This window comes from Gorilla gorilla, chromosome 1, assembly GCF_029281585.2.
Source record: "Gorilla gorilla gorilla isolate KB3781 chromosome 1, NHGRI_mGorGor1-v2.1_pri, whole genome shotgun sequence".
Taxonomy (NCBI): domain Eukaryota; kingdom Metazoa; phylum Chordata; class Mammalia; order Primates; family Hominidae; genus Gorilla; species Gorilla gorilla.
In genome coordinates, this window is record NC_073224.2 from 16,594,860 (window position 1) to 16,616,657 (window position 21,798).

The 21,798-nt window shown below is 66.7% G+C and overlaps 10 non-coding genes across 10 annotated transcripts; all 10 read right to left on the reverse strand.

Moving 5' to 3' along the window:
- Positions 1–379: 379 nt before the first annotated feature.
- On the reverse strand, positions 380–498 carry LOC129529855 (5S ribosomal RNA). Its single transcript, XR_008675375.1, has one exon. It is a non-coding gene; the product is annotated as a 5S ribosomal RNA (ribosomal RNA).
- A 2,127-nt stretch (positions 499–2,625) lies between these two features.
- LOC129529850 (5S ribosomal RNA) lies at positions 2,626–2,744 on the reverse strand. Its single transcript, XR_008675373.2, has one exon. It is a non-coding gene; the product is annotated as a 5S ribosomal RNA (ribosomal RNA).
- A 2,127-nt stretch (positions 2,745–4,871) lies between these two features.
- LOC129529847 (5S ribosomal RNA) lies at positions 4,872–4,990 on the reverse strand. Its single transcript, XR_008675371.1, has one exon. It is a non-coding gene; the product is annotated as a 5S ribosomal RNA (ribosomal RNA).
- Positions 4,991–7,117: 2,127 nt separating this feature from the next.
- On the reverse strand, positions 7,118–7,236 carry LOC129529846 (5S ribosomal RNA). The gene has a single exon (XR_008675370.1). It is a non-coding gene; the product is annotated as a 5S ribosomal RNA (ribosomal RNA).
- Positions 7,237–9,361: 2,125 nt separating this feature from the next.
- LOC129529859 (5S ribosomal RNA) lies at positions 9,362–9,480 on the reverse strand. The gene has a single exon (XR_008675377.1). It is a non-coding gene; the product is annotated as a 5S ribosomal RNA (ribosomal RNA).
- A 2,127-nt stretch (positions 9,481–11,607) lies between these two features.
- On the reverse strand, positions 11,608–11,726 carry LOC129529954 (5S ribosomal RNA). The gene has a single exon (XR_008675476.2). It is a non-coding gene; the product is annotated as a 5S ribosomal RNA (ribosomal RNA).
- A 2,125-nt stretch (positions 11,727–13,851) lies between these two features.
- On the reverse strand, positions 13,852–13,970 carry LOC129529841 (5S ribosomal RNA). Its single transcript, XR_008675368.1, has one exon. It is a non-coding gene; the product is annotated as a 5S ribosomal RNA (ribosomal RNA).
- Positions 13,971–16,097: 2,127 nt separating this feature from the next.
- On the reverse strand, positions 16,098–16,216 carry LOC129529899 (5S ribosomal RNA). The gene has a single exon (XR_008675419.1). It is a non-coding gene; the product is annotated as a 5S ribosomal RNA (ribosomal RNA).
- A 2,123-nt stretch (positions 16,217–18,339) lies between these two features.
- Positions 18,340–18,458, reverse strand: LOC129529839 (5S ribosomal RNA). The gene has a single exon (XR_008675367.1). It is a non-coding gene; the product is annotated as a 5S ribosomal RNA (ribosomal RNA).
- Positions 18,459–20,526: 2,068 nt separating this feature from the next.
- On the reverse strand, positions 20,527–20,645 carry LOC134758072 (5S ribosomal RNA). The gene has a single exon (XR_010132885.1). It is a non-coding gene; the product is annotated as a 5S ribosomal RNA (ribosomal RNA).
- Between the last annotated feature and the right edge of the window lie 1,153 nt (positions 20,646–21,798).

Sequence of the window (21,798 nt, forward strand, 5' to 3'; positions counted from 1 at the left end):
AAGCATGGCGACTGTAGGGGGAAGGGAGGCAGCGGGGAAGCCAAAAAAGCCTGCAGCAGGCCGTGCGGGCGCGGTGGCTCCCGCCTGTAATCCCAGCACTCTGGGAGGCAGAGGCGGGTGGATCACGAGGTCAGGAGCTCGAGACCATCCCGGCTAACAGGGTGAAACCCCGTCTCTAGGAAAAAGAGAAAAAATTAGCCGGGCGAGGTGGCGGGCGCCTGTAGGCCCAGCTACTCGGGAGGCTGAGGCCGGAGAATGGCGTGAACCCGGGAGGCGGAGCTTGCAGTGAGCCGAGATGGCGCCACTGCACTCCAGCCTGGGCGACAGAGCGAGACTCCGTCTGGAAGAAAAGGAAAGAAAAGCAGAAAGCCAAAGAAAAAGCCTACAGCACCCGGTATTCCCAGGCGGTCTCCCATCCAAGTACTAACCAGGCCCGACCCTGCTTAGCTTCCGAGATCAGACGAGATCGGGCGCGTTCAGGGTGGTATGGCCGTAGACGCCCGAGGAGGCGCCTGGCTGCCCCAAGAGCCCGGCCGGGCCGTGCCCGCCGGATTGCAGCCGTCACCGCCGGCCCGGGGCCGCGGGGCTCGGATCGGGGACCCCCGAGCCGCTGGCCCGCGGCCTTCCCCCGGCTCCCGTGCTCCCGAGGTTCCACCACATCGGGCCCGCTGGGAGCAGGGAGTGCTCCGAGGCGTCAGGGCCCAGGGCCCACCATCCTGGGACGCCCTCCGTTCCTCCGCCCTGTGGCGGACGCAGCGTTTTGGATCCCTCGCCGCACAGGGGCTCCTGCGAGGCCCCCTCTTGCCCCACCCACCCCGAGCCGTCAGTGCTGGCCAAAGGCCAACAGCCGGCCTAGCCGCGCGGTGCCTTTCTCTCACAACGCCCCCACCACGGTCGCTGGTCTCGACCAAGACCCGGCCGGGGGGCAAGAGGGCGTGGGGTGTAGCCGGTCGTGGGGTGGCCCCGTTTTGCGCCGGGCTGGCACTAGGGGCGGCGGCCTGATCTCGGGTGAGAGGGCCTGAGAGAAACCCAGACACACCCCACCACCAGCAGGAGCAAATCCACTCCCCCACACACAGACACACCCGGGCGCGCTCGCACGCGCGCTCGCGGACACACACACACACAGAAACACACACACACTGACACACACACACAGAGACACACACACACAGACACACGCACACCCACACACACGCGCACGCACACACACACGCGGCTTGAAGGAGAGCAAGGACGAGATCGATGGAGAGATAGAAACCGAGTGAGGGAGAGAGACAGCGATCGACAGAGAGAGGGGAGGGCGAGAGGGAAGGAGACAGACAGGCTGAGAAAGAGAGAGGGACAGAGAAAGAGAGAGAGAGACAGAGAGACGGAGGGAAAACGGCAGAAGTAGCGCGAGGTCCACGGGGAAACCTAGAAGAGAGAGGCGGAGGGAGCTAGAGAGCGAGAGCGATAGAGACTGAGAGAGGAAGCGCCCGGCTCCGTTAGGCAGCGCCCTCTTGAGCAGGTCGGGATAGGGTGGAGGGGGCTTGGGCTGCGCCAGAACACGGGGGCCAGGCGGTCCGTGCGAGAGGACCGACGGAGCGCTGAGACGGGCTTTTTCTTGGATGAATTGCTTGCTTTGGAGGTGGGTTTCGTAGGCTCCTGCCTTTCTTGGCACCTCCCTGTGCTCTGGGTGCCTTGCGGCGGGCCCCGAGATTTGCAGAGCGCGCCCGCCCGTTTGGCGGGAGCCGTGGCACCGGGCGGGCCCGGAGGCCTGGGTCTCTGGCGTGTCCTCGGGACTGGAGTCGTGGATGCGAAGTCGGGGGCATTGGGAATCCCGGGTGCACAGGGACTGTTTTCCTGGTGGCTGGCGAAGCAATGTCCTTCCCCCGGGTAAAGCAGCCCATGCGTTCTGGAGCCGAGGTCTTGGTTGGCGTCCGTGGCACCCGCTGCCCCTGCCCGCCCCTTGCCCCGGTTTGGAAGGGTGCGACGACGGCGCCCGATGGGTGAATTGAATGGCCTGGGCGTTCCGGGAGCGGGAAGGCACCGCGAACGGACGGGACCCCGCGGCTGCGACTTTGGGGTCCGGCCCCCTGCCCTCCCAGGCTGGAGCCGGGCGCCTGGCGGGGCGGCGGCGAGGCGGAAGCGGTGGGACGCTGCTGCCCGGCGTGCAGTAGGGGCGGACCCCCAGGAGGAGGACCCCGGCTGCGGCGGGGGTGTAGGTGGGCGGTAAAGGGGGAGCAGAGTCAGGGGAGGTTGGGAAGCATGGCGACTGTAGGGGGAAGGGAGGCAGCGGGGAAGCCAAAAAAGCCTGCAGCAGGCCGTGCGGGCGCGGTGGCTCCCGCCTGTAATCCCAGCACTCTGGGAGGCAGAGGCGGGTGGATCACGAGGTCAGGAGCTCGAGACCATCCCGGCTAACAGGGTGAAACCCCGTCTCTAGGAAAAAGAGAAAAAATTAGCCGGGCGAGGTGGCGGGCGCCTGTAGGCCCAGCTACTCGGGAGGCTGAGGCCGGAGAATGGCGTGAACCCGGGAGGCGGAGCTTGCAGTGAGCCGAGATGGCGCCACTGCACTCCAGCCTGGGCGACAGAGCGAGACTCCGTCTGGAAGAAAAGGAAAGAAAAGCAGAAAGCCAAAGAAAAAGCCTACAGCACCCGGTATTCCCAGGCGGTCTCCCATCCAAGTACTAACCAGGCCCGACCCTGCTTAGCTTCCGCGATCAGACGAGATCGGGCGCGTTCAGGGTGGTATGGCCGTAGACGCCCGAGGAGGCACCTGGCTGCCCCAAGAGCCCGGCCGGGCCGTGCCCGCCGGATTGCGGCCGTCACCGCCGGCCCGGGGCCGCGGGGCTCGGATCGGGGACCCCCGAGCCGCTGGCCCGCGGCCTTCCCCCGGCTCCCGTGCTCCCGAGGTTCCACCACATCGGGCCCGCTGGGAGCAGGGAGTGCTCCGAGGCGTCAGGGCCCAGGGCCCACCATCCTGGGACGCCCTCCGTTCCTCCGCCCTGTGGCGGACGCAGCGTTTTGGATCCCTCGCCGCACAGGGGCTCCTGCGAGGCCCCCTCTTGCCCCACCCACCCAGAGCCGTGAGTGCTGGCCAAAGGCCAACAGCCGGCCCAGCCGCGCGGGGCTTTTCTCTCACAACGCCCCCACCACGGTCGCTGGTCTCGACCAAGACCCGGCCGGGGGGCAAGAGGGCGTGGGGTGTAGCCGGTCGTGGGGTGGCCCCGTTTTGCGCTGGGCTGGCACTAGGGGCGGCGGCCTGATCTCGGGTGAGAGGGCCTGAGAGAAACCCAGACACACCCCACCACCAGCAGGAGCAAATCCACTCCCCCACACACAGACACACCCGGGCGCGCTCGCACGCGCGCTCGCGGACACACACACACACAGAAACACACACACACTGACACACACACACAGAGACACACACACACAGACACACGCACACCCACACACACGCGCACGCACACACACACGCGGCTTGAAGGAGAGCAAGGACGAGATCGATGGAGAGATAGAAACCGAGTGAGGGAGAGAGACAGCGATCGACAGAGAGAGGGGAGGGCGAGAGGGAAGGAGACAGACAGGCTGAGAAAGAGAGAGGGACAGAGAAAGAGAGAGAGAGACAGAGAGACGGAGGGAAAACGGCAGAAGTAGCGCGAGGTCCACGGGGAAACCTAGAAGAGAGAGGCGGAGGGAGCTAGAGAGCGAGAGCGATAGAGACTGAGAGAGGAAGCGCCCGGCTCCGTTAGGCAGCGCCCTCTTGAGCAGGTCGGGATAGGGTGGAGGGGGCTTGGGCTGCGCCAGAACACGGGGGCCAGGCGGTCCGTGCGAGAGGACCGACGGAGCGCTGAGACGGGCTTTTTCTTGGATGAATTGCTTGCTTTGGAGGTGGGTTTCGTAGGCTCCTGCCTTTCTTGGCACCTCCCTGTGCTCTGGGTGCCTTGCGGCGGGCCCCGAGATTTGCAGAGCGCGCCCGCCCGTTTGGCGGGAGCCGTGGCACCGGGCGGGCCCGGAGGCCTGGGTCTCTGGCGTGTCCTCGGGACTGGAGTCGTGGACACGAAGTCGGGGGCATTGGGAATCCCGGGTGCACAGGGACTGTTTTCCTGGTGGCTGGCGAAGCAATGTCCTTCCCCCGGGTAAAGCAGCCCATGCGTTCTGGAGCCGAGGTCTTGGTTGGCGTCCGTGGCACCCGCTGCCCCTGCCCGCCCCTTGCCCCGGTTTGGAAGGGTGCGACGACGGCGCCCGATGGGTGAATTGAATGGCCTGGGCGTTCCGGGAGCGGGAAGGCACCGCGAACGGACGGGACCCCGCGGCTGCGACTTTGGGGTCCGGCCCCCTGCCCTCCCAGGCTGGAGCCGGGCGCCTGGCGGGGCGGCGGCGAGGCGGAAGCGGTGGGACGCTGCTGCCCGGCGTGCAGTAGGGGCGGACCCCCAGGAGGAGGACCCCGGCTGCGGCGGGGGTGTAGGTGGGCGGTAAAGGGGGAGCAGAGTCAGGGGAGGTTGGGAAGCATGGCGACTGTAGGGGGAAGGGAGGCAGCGGGGAAGCCAAAAAAGCCTGCAGCAGGCCGTGCGGGCGCGGTGGCTCCCGCCTGTAATCCCAGCACTCTGGGAGGCAGAGGCGGGTGGATCACGAGGTCAGGAGCTCGAGACCATCCCGGCTAACAGGGTGAAACCCCGTCTCTAGGAAAAAGAGAAAAAATTAGCCGGGCGAGGTGGCGGGCGCCTGTAGGCCCAGCTACTCGGGAGGCTGAGGCCGGAGAATGGCGTGAACCCGGGAGGCGGAGCTTGCAGTGAGCCGAGATGGCGCCACTGCACTCCAGCCTGGGCGACAGAGCGAGACTCCGTCTGGAAGAAAAGGAAAGAAAAGCAGAAAGCCAAAGAAAAAGCCTACAGCACCCGGTATTCCCAGGCGGTCTCCCATCCAAGTACTAACCAGGCCCGACCCTGCTTAGCTTCCGAGATCAGACGAGATCGGGCGCGTTCAGGGTGGTATGGCCGTAGACGCCCGAGGAGGCGCCTGGCTGCCCCAAGAGCCCGGCCGGGCCGTGCCCGCCGGATTGCAGCCGTCACCGCCGGCCCGGGGCCGCGGGGCTCGGATCGGGGACCCCCGAGCCGCTGGCCCGCGGCCTTCCCCCGGCTCCCGTGCTCCCGAGGTTCCACCACATCGGGCCCGCTGGGAGCAGGGAGTGCTCCGAGGCGTCAGGGCCCAGGGCCCACCATCCTGGGACGCCCTCCGTTCCTCCGCCCTGTGGCGGACGCAGCGTTTTGGATCCCTCGCCGCACAGGGGCTCCTGCGAGGCCCCCTCTTGCCCCACCCACCCCGAGCCGTCAGTGCTGGCCAAAGGCCAACAGCCGGCCTAGCCACGCGGTGCCTTTCTCTCACAACGCCCCCACCACGGTCGCTGGTCTCGACCAAGACCCGGCCGGGGGGCAAGAGGGCGTGGGGTGTAGCCTGTCGTGGGGTGGCCCCGTTTTGCGCCGGGCTGGCACTAGGGGCGGCGGCCTGATCTCGGGTGAGAGGGCCTGAGAGAAACCCAGACACACCCCACCACCAGCAGGAGCAAATCCACTCCCCCACACACAGACACACCCGGGCGTGCTCGAACGCGCGCTCGGGGACACACACACACACAGAAACACACACACACTGACACACACACACAGAGACACACACACACAGACACACGCACACCCACACACACGCGCACGCACACACACACGCGGCTTGAAGGAGAGCAAGGACGAGATCGATGGAGAGATAGAAACCGAGTGAGGGAGAGAGACAGCGATCGACAGAGAGAGGGGAGGGCGAGAGGGAAGGAGACAGACAGGCTGAGAAAGAGAGAGGGACAGAGAAAGAGAGAGAGAGACAGAGAGACGGAGGGAAAACGGCAGAAGTAGCGCGAGGTCCACGGGGAAACCTAGAAGAGAGAGGCGGAGGGAGCTAGAGAGCGAGAGCGATAGAGACTGAGAGAGGAAGCGCCCGGCTCCGTTAGGCAGCGCCCTCTTGAGCAGGTCGGGATAGGGTGGAGGGGGCTTGGGCTGCGCCAGAACACGGGGGCCAGGCGGTCCGTGCGAGAGGACCGACGGAGCGCTGAGACGGGCTTTTTCTTGGATGAATTGCTTGCTTTGGAGGTGGGTTTCGTAGGCTCCTGCCTTTCTTGGCACCTCCCTGTGCTCTGGGTGCCTTGCGGCGGGCCCCGAGATTTGCAGAGCGCGCCCGCCCGTTTGGCGGGAGCCGTGGCACCGGGCGGGCCCGGAGGCCTGGGTCTCTGGCGTGTCCTCGGGACTGGAGTCGTGGACACGAAGTCGGGGGCATTGGGAATCCCGGGTGCACAGGGACTGTTTTCCTGGTGGCTGGCGAAGCAATGTCCTTCCCCCGGGTAAAGCAGCCCATGCGTTCTGGAGCCGAGGTCTTGGTTGGCGTCCGTGGCACCCGCTGCCCCTGCCCGCCCCTTGCCCCGGTTTGGAAGGGTGCGACGACGGCGCCCGATGGGTGAATTGAATGGCCTGGGCGTTCCGGGAGCGGGAAGGCACCGCGAACGGACGGGACCCCGCGGCTGCGACTTTGGGGTCCGGCCCCCTGCCCTCCCAGGCTGGAGCCGGGCGCCTGGCGGGGCGGCGGCGAGGCGGAAGCGGTGGGACGCTGCTGCCCGGCGTGCAGTAGGGGCGGACCCCCAGGAGGAGGACCCCGGCTGCGGCGGGGGTGTAGGTGGGCGGTAAAGGGGGAGCAGAGTCAGGGGAGGTTGGGAAGCATGGCGACTGTAGGGGGAAGGGAGGCAGCGGGGAAGCCAAAAAAGCCTGCAGCAGGCCGTGCGGGCGCGGTGGCTCCCGCCTGTAATCCCAGCACTCTGGGAGGCAGAGGCGGGTGGATCACGAGGTCAGGAGCTCGAGACCATCCCGGCTAACAGGGTGAAACCCCGTCTCTAGGAAAAAGAGAAAAAATTAGCCGGGCGAGGTGGCGGGCACCTGTAGGCCCAGCTACTCGGGAGGCTGAGGCCGGAGAATGGCGTGAACCCGGGAGGCGGAGCTTGCAGTGAGCCGAGATGGCGCCACTGCACTCCAGCCTGGGCGACAGAGCGAGACTCCGTCTGGAAGAAAAGGAAAGAAAAGCAGAAAGCCAAAGAAAAAGCCTACAGCACCCGGTATTCCCAGGCGGTCTCCCATCCAAGTACTAACCAGGCCCGACCCTGCTTAGCTTCCGAGATCAGACGAGATCGGGCGCGTTCAGGGTGGTATGGCCGTAGACGCCCGAGGAGGCGCCTGGCTGCCCCAAGAGCCCGGCCGGGCCGTGCCCGCCGGATTGCAGCCGTCACCGCCGGCCCGGGGCCACGGGGCTCGGATCGGGGCCCCCGAGCCGCTGGCCCGCGGCCTTCCCCCGGCTCCCGTGCTCCCGAGGTTCCACCACATCGGGCCCGCTGGGAGCAGGGAGTGCTCCGAGGCGTCAGGGCCCAGGGCCCACCATCCTGGGACGCCCTCCGTTCCTCCGCCCTGTGGCGGACGCAGCGTTTTGGATCCCTCGCCGCACAGGGGCTCCTGCGAGGCCCCCTCTTGCCCCACCCACCCAGAGCCGTCAGTGCTGGCCAAAGGCCAACAGCCGGCCTAGCCGCGCGGTGCCTTTCTCTCACAACGCCCCCACCACGGTCGCTGGTCTCGACCAAGACCCGGCCGGGGGGCAAGAGGGCGTGGGGTGTAGCCGGTCGTGGGGTGGCCCCGTTTTGCGCCGGGCTGGCACTAGGGGCGGCGGCCTGATCTCGGGTGAGAGGGCCTGAGAGAAACCCAGACACACCCCACCACCAGCAGGAGCAAATCCACTCCCCCACACACAGACACACCCGGGCGCGCTCGCACGCGCGCTCGCGGACACACACACACACAGAAACACACACACACTGACACACACACACAGAGACACACACACACAGACACACGCACACCCACACACACGCGCACGCACACACACACGCGGCTTGAAGGAGAGCAAGGACGAGATCGATGGAGAGATAGAAACCGAGTGAGGGAGAGAGACAGCGATCGACAGAGAGAGGGGAGGGCGAGAGGGAAGGAGACAGACAGGCTGAGAAAGAGAGAGGGACAGAGAAAGAGAGAGAGAGACAGAGAGACGGAGGGAAAACGGCAGAAGTAGCGCGAGGTCCACGGGGAAACCTAGAAGAGAGAGGCGGAGGGAGCTAGAGAGCGAGAGCGATAGAGACTGAGAGAGGAAGCGCCCGGCTCCGTTAGGCAGCGCCCTCTTGAGCAGGTCGGGATAGGGTGGAGGGGGCTTGGGCTGCGCCAGAACACGGGGGCCAGGCGGTCCGTGCGAGAGGACCGACGGAGCGCTGAGACGGGCTTTTTCTTGGATGAATTGCTTGCTTTGGAGGTGGGTTTCGTAGGCTCCTGCCTTTCTTGGCACCTCCCTGTGCTCTGGGTGCCTTGCGGCGGGCCCCGAGATTTGCAGAGCGCGCCCGCCCGTTTGGCGGGAGCCGTGGCACCGGGCGGGCCCGGAGGCCTGGGTCTCTGGCGTGTCCTCGGGACTGGAGTCGTGGACACGAAGTCGGGGGCATTGGGAATCCCGGGTGCACAGGGACTGTTTTCCTGGTGGCGGGCGAAGCAATGTCCTTCCCCCGGGTAAAGCAGCCCATGCGTTCTGGAGCCGAGGTCTTGGTTGGCGTCCGTGGCACCCGCTGCCCCTGCCCGCCCCTTGCCCCGGTTTGGAAGGGTGCGACGACGGCGCCCGATGGGTGAATTGAATGGCCTGGGCGTTCCGGGAGCGGGAAGGCACCGCGAACGGACGGGACCCCGCGGCTGCGACTTTGGGGTCCGGCCCCCTGCCCTCCCAGGCTGGAGCCGGGCGCCTGGCGGGGCGGCGGCGAGGCGGAAGCGGTGGGACGCTGCTGCCCGGCGTGCAGTAGGGCGGACCCCCAGGAGGAGGACCCCGGCTGCGGCGGGGGTGTAGGTGGGCGGTAAAGGGGGAGCAGAGTCAGGGGAGGTTGGGAAGCATGGCGACTGTAGGGGGAAGGGAGGCAGCGGGGAAGCCAAAAAAGCCTGCAGCAGGCCGTGCGGGCGCGGTGGCTCCCGCCTGTAATCCCAGCACTCTGGGAGGCAGAGGCGGGTGGATCACGAGGTCAGGAGCTCGAGACCATCCCGGCTAACAGGGTGAAACCCCGTCTCTAGGAAAAAGAGAAAAAATTAGCCGGGCGAGGTGGCGGGCGCCTGTAGGCCCAGCTACTCGGGAGGCTGAGGCCGGAGAATGGCGTGAACCCGGGAGGCGGAGCTTGCAGTGAGCCGAGATGGCGCCACTGCACTCCAGCCTGGGCGACAGAGCGAGACTCCGTCTGGAAGAAAAGGAAAGAAAAGCAGAAAGCTAAAGAAAAAGCCTACAGCACCCGGTATTCCCAGGCGGTCTCCCATCCAAGTACTAACCAGGCCCGACCCTGCTTAGCTTCCGAGATCAGACGAGATCGGGCGCGTTCAGGGTGGTATGGCCGTAGACGCCCGAGGAGGCGCCTGGCTGCCCCAAGAGCCCGGCCGGGCCATGCCCGCCGGATTGCGGCCGTCACCGCCGGCCCGGGGCCGCGGGGCTCGGATCGGGGACCCCCGAGCCGCTGGCCCGCGGCCTTCCCCCGGCTCCCGTGCTCCCGAGGTTCCACCACATCGGGCCCGCTGGGAGCAGGGAGTGCTCCGAGGCGTCAGGGCCCAGGGCCCACCATCCTGGGACGCCCTCCGTTCCTCCGCCCTGTGGCGGACGCAGCGTTTTGGATCCCTCGCCGCACAGGGGCTCCTGCGAGGCCCCCTCTTGCCCCACCCACCCAGAGCCGTGAGTGCTGGCCAAAGGCCAACAGCCGGCCCAGCCGCGCGGGGCTTTTCTCTCACAACGCCCCCACCACGGTCGCTGGTCTCGACCAAGACCCGGCCGGGGGGCAAGAGGGCGTGGGGTGTAGCCGGTCGTGGGGTGGCCCCGTTTTGCGCCGGGCTGGCACTAGGGGCGGCGGCCTGATCTCGGGTGAGAGGGCCTGAGAGAAACCCAGACACACCCCACCACCAGCAGGAGCAAATCCACTCCCCCACACACAGACACACCCGGGCGCGCTCGCACGCGCGCTCGCGGACACACACACACACAGAAACACACACACACTGACACACACACACAGAGACACACACACACAGACACACGCACACCCACACACACGCGCACGCACACACACACGCGGCTTGAAGGAGAGCAAGGACGAGATCGATGGAGAGATAGAAACCGAGTGAGGGAGAGAGACAGCGATCGACAGAGAGAGGGGAGGGCGAGAGGGAAGGAGACAGACAGGCTGAGAAAGAGAGAGGGACAGAGAAAGAGAGAGAGAGACAGAGAGACGGAGGGAAAACGGCAGAAGTAGCGCGAGGTCCACGGGGAAACCTAGAAGAGAGAGGCGGAGGGAGCTAGAGAGCGAGAGCGATAGAGACTGAGAGAGGAAGCGCCCGGCTCCGTTAGGCAGCGCCCTCTTGAGCAGGTCGGGATAGGGTGGAGGGGGCTTGGGCTGCGCCAGAACACGGGGGCCAGGCGGTCCGTGCGAGAGGACCGACGGAGCGCTGAGACGGGCTTTTTCTTGGATGAATTGCTTGCTTTGGAGGTGGGTTTCGTAGGCTCCTGCCTTTCTTGGCACCTCCCTGTGCTCTGGGTGCCTTGCGGCGGGCCCCGAGATTTGCAGAGCGCGCCCGCCCGTTTGGCGGGAGCCGTGGCACCGGGCGGGCCCGGAGGCCTGGGTCTCTGGCGTGTCCTCGGGACTGGAGTCGTGGACACGAAGTCGGGGGCATTGGGAATCCCGGGTGCACAGGGACTGTTTTCCTGGTGGCTGGCGAAGCAATGTCCTTCCCCCGGGTAAAGCAGCCCATGCGTTCTGGAGCCGAGGTCTTGGTTGGCGTCCGTGGCACCCGCTGCCCCTGCCCGCCCCTTGCCCCGGTTTGGAAGGGTGCGACGACGGCGCCCGATGGGTGAATTGAATGGCCTGGGCGTTCCGGGAGCGGGAAGGCACCGCGAACGGACGGGACCCCGCGGCTGCGACTTTGGGGTCCGGCCCCCTGCCCTCCCAGGCTGGAGCCGGGCGCCTGGCGGGGCGGCGGCGAGGCGGAAGCGGTGGGACGCTGCTGCCCGGCGTGCAGTAGGGGCGGACCCCCAGGAGGAGGACCCCGGCTGCGGCGGGGGTGTAGGTGGGCGGTAAAGGGGGAGCAGAGTCAGGGGAGGTTGGGAAGCATGGCGACTGTAGGGGGAAGGGAGGCAGCGGGGAAGCCAAAAAAGCCTGCAGCAGGCCGTGCGGGCGCGGTGGCTCCCGCCTGTAATCCCAGCACTCTGGGAGGCAGAGGCGGGTGGATCACGAGGTCAGGAGCTCGAGACCATCCCGGCTAACAGGGTGAAACCCCGTCTCTAGGAAAAAGAGAAAAAATTAGCCGGGCGAGGTGGCGGGCGCCTGTAGGCCCAGCTACTCGGGAGGCTGAGGCCGGAGAATGGCGTGAACCCGGGAGGCGGAGCTTGCAGTGAGCCGAGATGGCGCCACTGCACTCCAGCCTGGGCGACAGAGCGAGACTCCGTCTGGAAGAAAAGGAAAGAAAAGCAGAAAGCCAAAGAAAAAGCCTACAGCACCCGGTATTCCCAGGCGGTCTCCCATCCAAGTACTAACCAGGCCCGACCCTGCTTAGCTTCCGAGATCAGACGAGATCGGGCGCGTTCAGGGTGGTATGGCCGTAGACGCCCGAGGAGGCGCCTGGCTGCCCCAAGAGCCCGGCCGGGCCGTGCCCGCCGGATTGCAGCCGTCACCGCCGGCCCGGGGCCGCGGGGCTCGGATCGGGGACCCCCGAGCCGCTGGCCCGCGGCCTTCCCCCGGCTCCCGTGCTCCCGAGGTTCCACCACATCGGGCCCGCTGGGAGCAGGGAGTGCTCCGAGGCGTCAGGGCCCAGGGCCCACCATCCTGGGACGCCCTCCGTTCCTCCGCCCTGTGGCGGACGCAGCGTTTTGGATCCCTCGCCGCACAGGGGCTCCTGCGAGGCCCCCTCTTGCCCCACCCACCCCGAGCCGTCAGTGCTGGCCAAAGGCCAACAGCCGGCCTAGCCGCGCGGTGCCTTTCTCTCACAACGCCCCCACCACGGTCGCTGGTCTCGACCAAGACCCGGCCGGGGGGCAAGAGGGCGTGGGGTGTAGCCGGTCGTGGGGTGGCCCCGTTTTGCGCCGGGCTGGCACTAGGGGCGGCGGCCTGATCTCGGGTGAGAGGGCCTGAGAGAAACCCAGACACACCCCACCACCAGCAGGAGCAAATCCACTCCCCCACACACAGACACACCCGGGCGCGCTCGCACGCGCGCTCGCGGACACACACACACACAGAAACACACACACACTGACACACACACACAGAGACACACACACAGACACACGCACACCCACACACACGCGCACGCACACACACACGCGGCTTGAAGGAGAGCAAGGACGAGATCGATGGAGAGATAGAAACCGAGTGAGGGAGAGAGACAGCGATCGACAGAGAGAGGGGAGGGCGAGAGGGAAGGAGACAGACAGGCTGAGAAAGAGAGAGGGACAGAGAAAGAGAGAGAGAGACAGAGAGACGGAGGGAAAACGGCAGAAGTAGCGCGAGGTCCACGGGGAAACCTAGAAGAGAGAGGCAGAGGGAGCTAGAGAGCGAGAGCGATAGAGACTGAGAGAGGAAGCGCCCGGCTCCGTTAGGCAGCGCCCTCTTGAGCAGGTCGGGATAGGGTGGAGGGGGCTTGGGCTGCGCCAGAACACGGGGGCCAGGCGGTCCGTGCGAGAGGACCGACGGAGCGCTGAGACGGGCTTTTTCTTGGATGAATTGCTTGCTTTGGAGGTGGGTTTCGTAGGCTCCTGCCTTTCTTGGCACCTCCCTGTGCTCTGGGTGCCTTGCGGCGGGCCCCGAGATTTGCAGAGCGCGCCCGCCCGTTTGGCGGGAGCCGTGGCACCGGGCGGGCCCGGAGGCCTGGGTCTCTGGCGTGTCCTCGGGACTGGAGTCGTGGACACGAAGTCGGGGGCATTGGGAATCCCGGGTGCACAGGGACTGTTTTCCTGGTGGCTGGCGAAGCAATGTCCTTCCCCCGGGTAAAGCAGCCCATGCGTTCTGGAGCCGAGGTCTTGGTTGGCGTCCGTGGCACCCGCTGCCCCTGCCCGCCCCTTGCCCCGGTTTGGAAGGGTGCGACGACGGCGCCCGATGGGTGAATTGAATGGCCTGGGCGTTCCGGGAGCGGGAAGGCACCGCGAACGGACGGGACCCCGCGGCTGCGACTTTGGGGTCCGGCCCCCTGCCCTCCCAGGCTGGAGCCGGGCGCCTGGCGGGGCGGCGGCGAGGCGGAAGCGGTGGGACGCTGCTGCCCGGCGTGCAGTAGGGGCGGACCCCCAGGAGGAGGACCCCGGCTGCGGCGGGGGTGTAGGTGGGCGGTAAAGGGGGAGCAGAGTCAGGGGAGGTTGGGAAGCATGGCGACTGTAGGGGGAAGGGAGGCAGCGGGGAAGCCAAAAAAGCCTGCAGCAGGCCGTGCGGGCGCGGTGGCTCCCGCCTGTAATCCCAGCACTCTGGGAGGCAGAGGCGGGTGGATCACGAGGTCAGGAGCTCGAGACCATCCCGGCTAACAGGGTGAAACCCCGTCTCTAGGAAAAAGAGAAAAAATTAGCCGGGCGAGGTGGCGGGCGCCTGTAGGCCCAGCTACTCGGGAGGCTGAGGCCGGAGAATGGCGTGAACCCGGGAGGCGGAGCTTGCAGTGAGCCGAGATGGCGCCACTGCACTCCAGCCTGGGCGACAGAGCGAGACTCCGTCTGGAAGAAAAGGAAAGAAAAGCAGAAAGCCAAAGAAAAAGCCTACAGCACCCGGTATTCCCAGGCGGTCTCCCATCCAAGTACTAACCAGGCCCGACCCTGCTTAGCTTCCGAGATCAGACGAGATCGGGCGCGTTCAGGGTGGTATGGCCGTAGACGCCCGAGGAGGCGCCTGGCTGCCCCAAGAGCCCGGCCGGGCCGTGCCCGCCGGATTGCGGCCGTCACCGCCGGCCCGGGGCCGCGGGGCTCGGATCGGGGACCCCCGAGCCGCTGGCCCGCGGCCTTCCCCCGGCTCCCGTGCTCCCGAGGTTCCACCACATCGGGCCCGCTGGGAGCAGGGAGTGCTCCGAGGCGTCAGGGCCCAGGGCCCACCATCCTGGGACGCCCTCCGTTCCTCCGCCCTGTGGCGGACGCAGCGTTTTGGATCCCTCGCCGCACAGGGGCTCCTGCGAGGCCCCCTCTTGCCCCACCCACCCAGAGCCGTGAGTGCTGGCCAAAGGCCAACAGCCGGCCCAGCCGCGCGGGGCTTTTCTCTCACAACGCCCCCACCACGGTCGCTGGTCTCGACCAAGACCCGGCCGGGGGGCAAGAGGGCGTGGGGTGTAGCCGGTCGTGGGGTGGCCCCGTTTTGCGCCGGGCTGGCACTAGGGGCGGCGGCCTGATCTCGGGTGAGAGGGCCTGAGAGAAACCCAGACACACCCCACCACCAGCAGGAGCAAATCCACTCCCCCACACACAGACACACCCGGGCGCGCTCGCACGCGCGCTCGCGGACACACACACACACAGAAACACACACACACTGACACACACACACAGAGACACACACACACAGACACACGCACACCCACACACACGCGCACGCACACACACACGCGGCTTGAAGGAGAGCAAGGACGAGATCGATGGAGAGATAGAAACCGAGTGAGGGAGAGAGACAGCGATCGACAGAGAGAGGGGAGGGCGAGAGGGAAGGAGACAGACAGGCTGAGAAAGAGAGAGGGACAGAGAAAGAGAGAGAGAGACAGAGAGACGGAGGGAAAACGGCAGAAGTAGCGCGAGGTCCACGGGGAAACCTAGAAGAGAGAGGCGGAGGGAGCTAGAGAGCGAGAGCGATAGAGACTGAGAGAGGAAGCGCCCGGCTCCGTTAGGCAGCGCCCTCTTGAGCAGGTCGGGATAGGGTGGAGGGGGCTTGGGCTGCGCCAGAACACGGGGGTCAGGCGGTCCGTGCGAGAGGACCGACGGAGCGCTGAGACGGGCTTTTTCTTGGATGAATTGCTTGCTTTGGAGGTGGGTTTCGTAGGCTCCTGCCTTTCTTGGCACCTCCCTGTGCTCTGGGTGCCTTGCGGCGGGCCCCGAGATTTGCAGAGCGCGCCCGCCCGTTTGGCGGGAGCCGTGGCACCGGGCGGGCCCGGAGGCCTGGGTCTCTGGCGTGTCCTCGGGACTGGAGTCGTGGACACGAAGTCGGGGGCATTGGGAATCCCGGGTGCACAGGGACTGTTTTCCTGGTGGCTGGCGAAGCAATGTCCTTCCCCCGGGTAAAGCAGCCCATGCGTTCTGGAGCCGAGGTCTTGGTTGGCGTCCGTGGCACCCGCTGCCCCTGCCCGCCCCTTGCCCCGGTTTGGAAGGGTGCGACGACGGCGCCCGATGGGTGAATTGAATGGCCTGGGCGTTCCGGGAGCGGGAAGGCACCGCGAACGGACGGGACCCCGCGGCTGCGACTTTGGGGTCCGGCCCCCTGCCCTCCCAGGCTGGAGCCGGGCGCCTGGCGGGGCGGCGGCGAGGCGGAAGCGGTGGGACGCTGCTGCCCGGCGTGCAGTAGGGGCGGACCCCCAGGAGGAGGACCCCGGCTGCGGCGGGGGTGTAGGTGGGCGGTAAAGGGGGAGCAGAGTCAGGGGAGGTTGGGAAGCATGGCGACTGTAGGGGGAAGGGAGGCAGCGGGGAAGCCAAAAAAGCCTGCAGCAGGCCGTGCGGGCGCGGTGGCTCCCGCCTGTAATCCCAGCACTCTGGGAGGCAGAGGCGGGTGGATCACGAGGTCAGGAGCTCGAGACCATCCCGGCTAACAGGGTGAAACCCCGTCTCTAGGAAAAAGAGAAAAAATTAGCCGGGCGAGGTGGCGGGCGCCTGTAGGCCCAGCTACTCGGGAGGCTGAGGCCGGAGAATGGCGTGAACCCGGGAGGCGGAGCTTGCAGTGAGCCGAGATGGCGCCACTGCACTCCAGCCTGGGCGACAGAGCGAGACTCCGTCTGGAAGAAAAGGAAAGAAAAGCAGAAAGCCAAAGAAAAAGCCTACAGCACCCGGTATTCCCAGGCGGTCTCCCATCCAAGTACTAACCAGGCCCGACCCTGCTTAGCTTCCGAGATCAGACGAGATCGGGCGCGTTCAGGGTGGTATGGCCGTAGACGCCCGAGGAGGCGCCTGGCTGCCCCAAGAGCCCGGCCGGGCCGTGCCCGCCGGATTGCAGCCGTCACCGCCGGCCCGGGGCCGCGGGGCTCGGATCGGGGACCCCCGAGCCGCTGGCCCGCGGCCTTCCCCCGGCTCCCGTGCTCCCGAGGTTCCACCACATCGGGCCCGCTGGGAGCAGGGAGTGCTCCGAGGCGTCAGGGCCCAGGGCCCACCATCCTGGGACGCCCTCCGTTCCTCCGCCCTGTGGCGGACGCAGCGTTTTGGATCCCTCGCCGCACAGGGGCTCCTGCGAGGCCCCCTCTTGCCCCACCCACCCAGAGCCGTGAGTGCTGGCCAAAGGCCAACAGCCGGCCCAGCCGCGCGGGGCTTTTCTCTCACAACGCCCCCACCACGGTCGCTGGTCTCGACCAAGACCCGGCCGGGGGGCAAGAGGGCGTGGGGTGTAGCCGGTCGTGGGGTGGCCCCGTTTTGCGCCGGGCTGGCACTAGGGGCGGCGGCCTGATCTCGGGTGAGAGGGCCTGAGAGAAACCCAGACACACCCCACCACCAGCAGGAGCAAATCCACTCCCCCACACACAGACACACCCGGGCGCGCTCGCACGCGCGCTCGCGGACACACACACACACAGAAACACACACACACTGACACACACACACAGAGACACACACACACAGACACACGCACACCCACACACACGCGCACGCACACACACACGCGGCTTGAAGGAGAGCAAGGACGAGATCGATGGAGAGATAGAAACCGAGTGAGGGAGAGAGACAGCGATCGACAGAGAGAGGGGAGGGCGAGAGGGAAGGAGACAGACAGGCTGAGAAAGAGAGAGGGACAGAGAAAGAGAGAGAGAGACAGAGAGACGGAGGGAAAACGGCAGAAGTAGCGCGAGGTCCACGGGGAAACCTAGAAGAGAGAGGCGGAGGGAGCTAGAGAGCGAGAGCGATAGAGACTGAGAGAGGAAGCGCCCGGCTCCGTTAGGCAGCGCCCTCTTGAGCAGGTCGGGATAGGGTGGAGGGGGCTTGGGCTGCGCCAGAACACGGGGGTCAGGCGGTCCGTGCGAGAGGACCGACGGAGCGCTGAGACGGGCTTTTTCTTGGATGAATTGCTTGCTTTGGAGGTGGGTTTCGTAGGCTCCTGCCTTTCTTGGCACCTCCCTGTGCTCTGGGTGCCTTGCGGCGGGCCCCGAGATTTGCAGAGCGCGCCCGACGGCGGGAGCCGTGGCACCGGGCGGGCCCGGAGGCCTGGGTCTCTGGCGTGTCCTCGGGACTGGAGTCGTGGACACGAAGTCGGGGGCATTGGGAATCCCGGGTGCACACGGACTGTTTTCCTGGTGGCTGGCGAAGCAATGTCCTTCCCCCAGGTAAAGCAGCCCATGCGTTCTGGAGCCGAGGTCTTGGTTGGCGTCTGTGGCACCCGCTGCCCCTGCCCGCCCCTTGCCCCGGTTTGGAAGGGTGCGACGACGGCGCCCGATGGGTGAATTGAATGGCCTGGGCGTTCCGGGAGCGGGAAGGCACCGCGAACGGACGGGACCCCGCGGCTGCGACTTTGGGGTCCGGCCCCCTGCCCTCCCAGGCTGGAGCCGGGCGCCTGGCGGGGCGGCGGCGAGGCGGAAGCGTTGGGACGCTGCTGCCCGGCGTGCAGTAGGAGCGGACCCCCAGGAGGAGGACCCCGGCTGCGGCGGGTGTGTAGTTGGGCGGTAAAGGGGGAGCAGAGTCAGGGGTGGTTGGGAAGCATGGCGACTGTAGGGGGAAGGGAGGCAGCGGGGAAGCCAAAAAAGCCTACAGCAGGCCGTGCGGGCGCGGTGGCTCCCGCCTGTAATCCCAGCAGTCTGGGAGGCAGAGGCGGGTGGATCACGAGGTCAGGAGCTCGAGACCATCCCGGCTAACAGGGTGAAACCCCGTCTCTAGGAAAAAGAGAAAAAATTAGCCGGGCGAGGTGGCGGGCGCCTGTAGGCCCAGCTACTCGGGAGGCTGAGGCCGGAGAATGGCGTGAACCCGGGAGGCGGAGCTTGCAGTGAGCCGAGATGGCGCCACTGCACTCCAGCCTGGGCGACAGAGCGAGACTCCGTCTGGAAGAAAAGGAAAGAAAAAGCAAAAAGCCAAAGAAAAAGCCTACAGCACCCGGTATTCCCAGGCGGTCTCCCATCCAAGTACTAACCAGGCCCGACCCTGCTTAGCTTCCGAGATCAGACGAGATCGGGCGCGTTCAGGGTGGTATGGCCGTAGACGCCCGAGGAGGCGCATGGCTGCCCCAAGAGCCCGGCCGGGCCGTGCCCGCCGGATTGCAGCCGTCACCGCCGGCCCGGGGCCGCGGGGCTCGGATCGGGGACCCCCGAGCCGCTGGCCCGCGGCCTTCCTCCGGCTCCCGTGCTCCCGAGGTTCCACCACATCGGGCCCGCTGGGAGCAGGGAGTGCTCCGAGGCGTCAGGGCCCAGGGCCCACCATCCTGGGACGCCCTCCGTTCCTCCGCCCTGTGGCGGAGGCAGCGTTTTGGATCCCTCGCCACACAGGGGCTCCTGCGAGGCCCCCTCTTGCCCCACCCACCCAGAGCCGTCAGTGCTGGCCAAAGGCGAGCAGCCGGCCCAGCCGCGCGGGGCTTTTCTCTCACAACGCCCCCACCACGGTCGCTTGTCTCGACCAAGACCCGGCCGGGGGGCAACAGGGCGTGGGGTGTAGCCGGTCGGGGGGTGGCCCTGTTTTGCCCCGCGCTGGCACTAGCGGCGGCGGCCTGATCCCGGGTGAGAGGGCCTGAGAGAAACCCAGACACACCCCATCACCACCAGGAGCAAATCCACTCCACCACAGGCAGACACAGCCGGGCGTGCTCGCAGGCGCGCACGTGGACACAAACACACACAGAGACACACACGCAAGCACACACACACACGCGGGTTGAAGGAAAGCAAGGACAAGATGGATGGAGAGATAGAAACCGAGTGAGGGAGAGACAGCGATCGACAGAGAGAGGGGAGGGCGAGAGGGAAGGAGACAGACAGGCTGAGAAAGAGAGAGGGACAGAGAAAGAGAGAGAGAGACAGAGAGACAGAGGGAAAACGGCAGAAGTAGCGCGAGGTCCACGGGGAAACCTAGAAGAGAGAGGCGGAGGGAGCTAGAGAGCGAGAGCGATAGAGACTGAGAGAGGAAGCGCCCGGCTCCGTTAGGCAGCGCCCTCTTGAGCAGGTCGGGATAGGGTGGAGGGGGCTTGGGCTGCGCCAGAACACGGGGGCGAGGCGGTCCGTGCGAGAGGACCGACGGAGCGCTGAGACGGGCTTTTTCTTGGATGAATTGCTTGCTTTGGAGGTGGGTTTCGTAGGCTCCTGCCTTTCTTGGCACCTCCCTGTGCTCTGGGTGCCTTGCGGCGGGCCCCGAGATTTGCAGAGCGTGCCCGCCCGTTTGGCGGGAGCCGTGGCACCGGGCGGGCCCGGAGGCCTGGGTCTCTGGCGTGTCCTCGGGACTGGAGTCGTGGACACGAAGTCGGGGGCATTGGGAATCCCGGGTGCACAGGGACTGTTTTCCTGGTGGCTGGCGAAGCAATGTCCTTCCCCCGGGTAAAGCAGCCCATGCGTTCTGGAGCCGAGGTCTTGGTTGGCGTCCGTGGCACCCGCTGCCCCTGCCCGCCCCTTGCCCCGGTTTGGAAGGGTGCGACGACGGCGCCCGATGGGTGAATTGAATGGCCTGGGCGTTCCGGGAGCGGGAAGGCACCGCGAACGGACGGGACCCCGCGGCTGCGACTTTGGGGTCCGGCCCCCTGCCCTCCCAGGCTGGAGCCGGGCGCCTGGCGGGGCGGCGGCGAGGCGGAAGCGGTGGGACGCTGCTGCCCGGCGTGCAGTAGGGGCGGACCCCCAGGAGGAGGACCCCGGCTGCGGCGGGTGTGTAGGTGGGCGGTAAAGGGGGAGCAGAGTCAGGAGAGGTTGGGAAGCATGGCGACTGTAGGGGGAAGGGAGGCAGCGGGGAAGCCGAAAAAGCCTACAGCAGGCCGTGCGGGCGCGGTGGCTCCCGCCTGTAATCCCAGCACTCTGGGAGGCAGAGGCGGGTGGATCACGAGGTCAGGAGCTCGAGACCATCCCGGCTAACAGGGTGAAACCCCGTCTCTAGGAAAAAGAGAAAAAATTAGCCGGGCGAGGTGGCGGGCGCCTGTAGGCCCAGCTACTCGGGAGGCTGAGGCCGGAGAATGGCGTGAACCCGGGAGGCGGAGCTTGCAGTGAGCCGAGATGGCGCCACTGCACTCCAGCCTGGGCGACAGAGCGAGACTCCGTCTGGAAGAAAAGGAAAGAAAAAGCAAAAAGCCAAAGAAAAAGCCTACAGCACCCGGTATTCCCAGGCGGTCTCCCATCCAAGTACTAACCAGGCCCTACCCTGCTTAGCTTCCGCGATCAGACGAGATCGGGCGCGTTCAGGGTGGTATGGCTGTAGATGCCCGAGGAGGCGCATGGCTGCCCCAAGAGCCCGGCCGGGCCGTGCCCGCCGGATTGCAGCCGTCACCGCCGGCCCGGGGCCGCGGGGCTCGGATCGGGGACCCCCGAGCCGCTGGCCCGCGGCCTTCCTCCGGGTCCCGTGCTCCCGAGGTTCCACCACATCGGGCCCGCTGGGAGCAGGGAGTGCTCCGAGGCGTCAGGGCCCAGGGCCCACGATCCTGGGACGCCCTCCGTTCCTCCGCCCTGTGGCGGAGGCAGCGTTTTGGATCCCTCGCCACACAGGGGCTTCTACGAGGCCCCCTCTTGCCCCACCCACCCAGAGCCGTCATTGCTGGCCAAAGGCGACCAGAAGGCCCAGCCGTTCGGGGCTTTTCTCTCACAACGCCCCCACCACGGTCGCTTGTCTCGACCAAGACCCGGCCGGGGGGCAACAGGGCGTGGGGTGTAGCCGGTCGGGGGGTGGCCCTGTTTTGCCCCGCGCTGGCACTAGAGGCGGCGGCCTGATCCCGGGTGAGAGGGCCTGAGAGAAACCCAGACACACCCCATCACCACCAGGAGCAAATCCACTCCACCACAGGCAGACACAGCCGGGCGTGCTCGCAGGCGCTCACGTGGACACAAACACACACAGAGACACACACGCAAGCACACACACACACGCGGGTTGAAGGAAAGCAAGGACAAGATGGATGGAGAGATAGAAACCGAGTGAGGGAGAGACAGCGATCGACAGAGAGAGGGGAGGGCGAGAGGGAAGGAGACAGGCTGAGAAAGAGAGAGGGACAGAGAAAGAGAGAGAGAGATAGAGAGACAGAGGGAAAACGGCAGAAGTAGCGCGAGGTCCACGGGGAAACCTAGAAGAGAGAGGCGGAGGGAGCTAGAGAGCGAGAGCGATAGAGACTGAGAGAGGAAGCGCCCGGCTCCGTTAGGCAGCGCCCTCTTGAGCAGGTCGGGATAGGGTGGAGGGGGCTTGGGCTGCGCCAGAACACGGGGGTCAGGCGGTCCGTGCGAGAGGACCGACGGAGCGCTGAGACGGGCTTTTTCTTGGATGAATTGCTTGCTTTGGAGGTGGGTTTCGTAGGCTCCTGCCTTTCTTGGCACCTCCCTGTGCTCTGGGTGCCTTGCGGCGGGCCCCGAGATTTGCAGAGCGCGC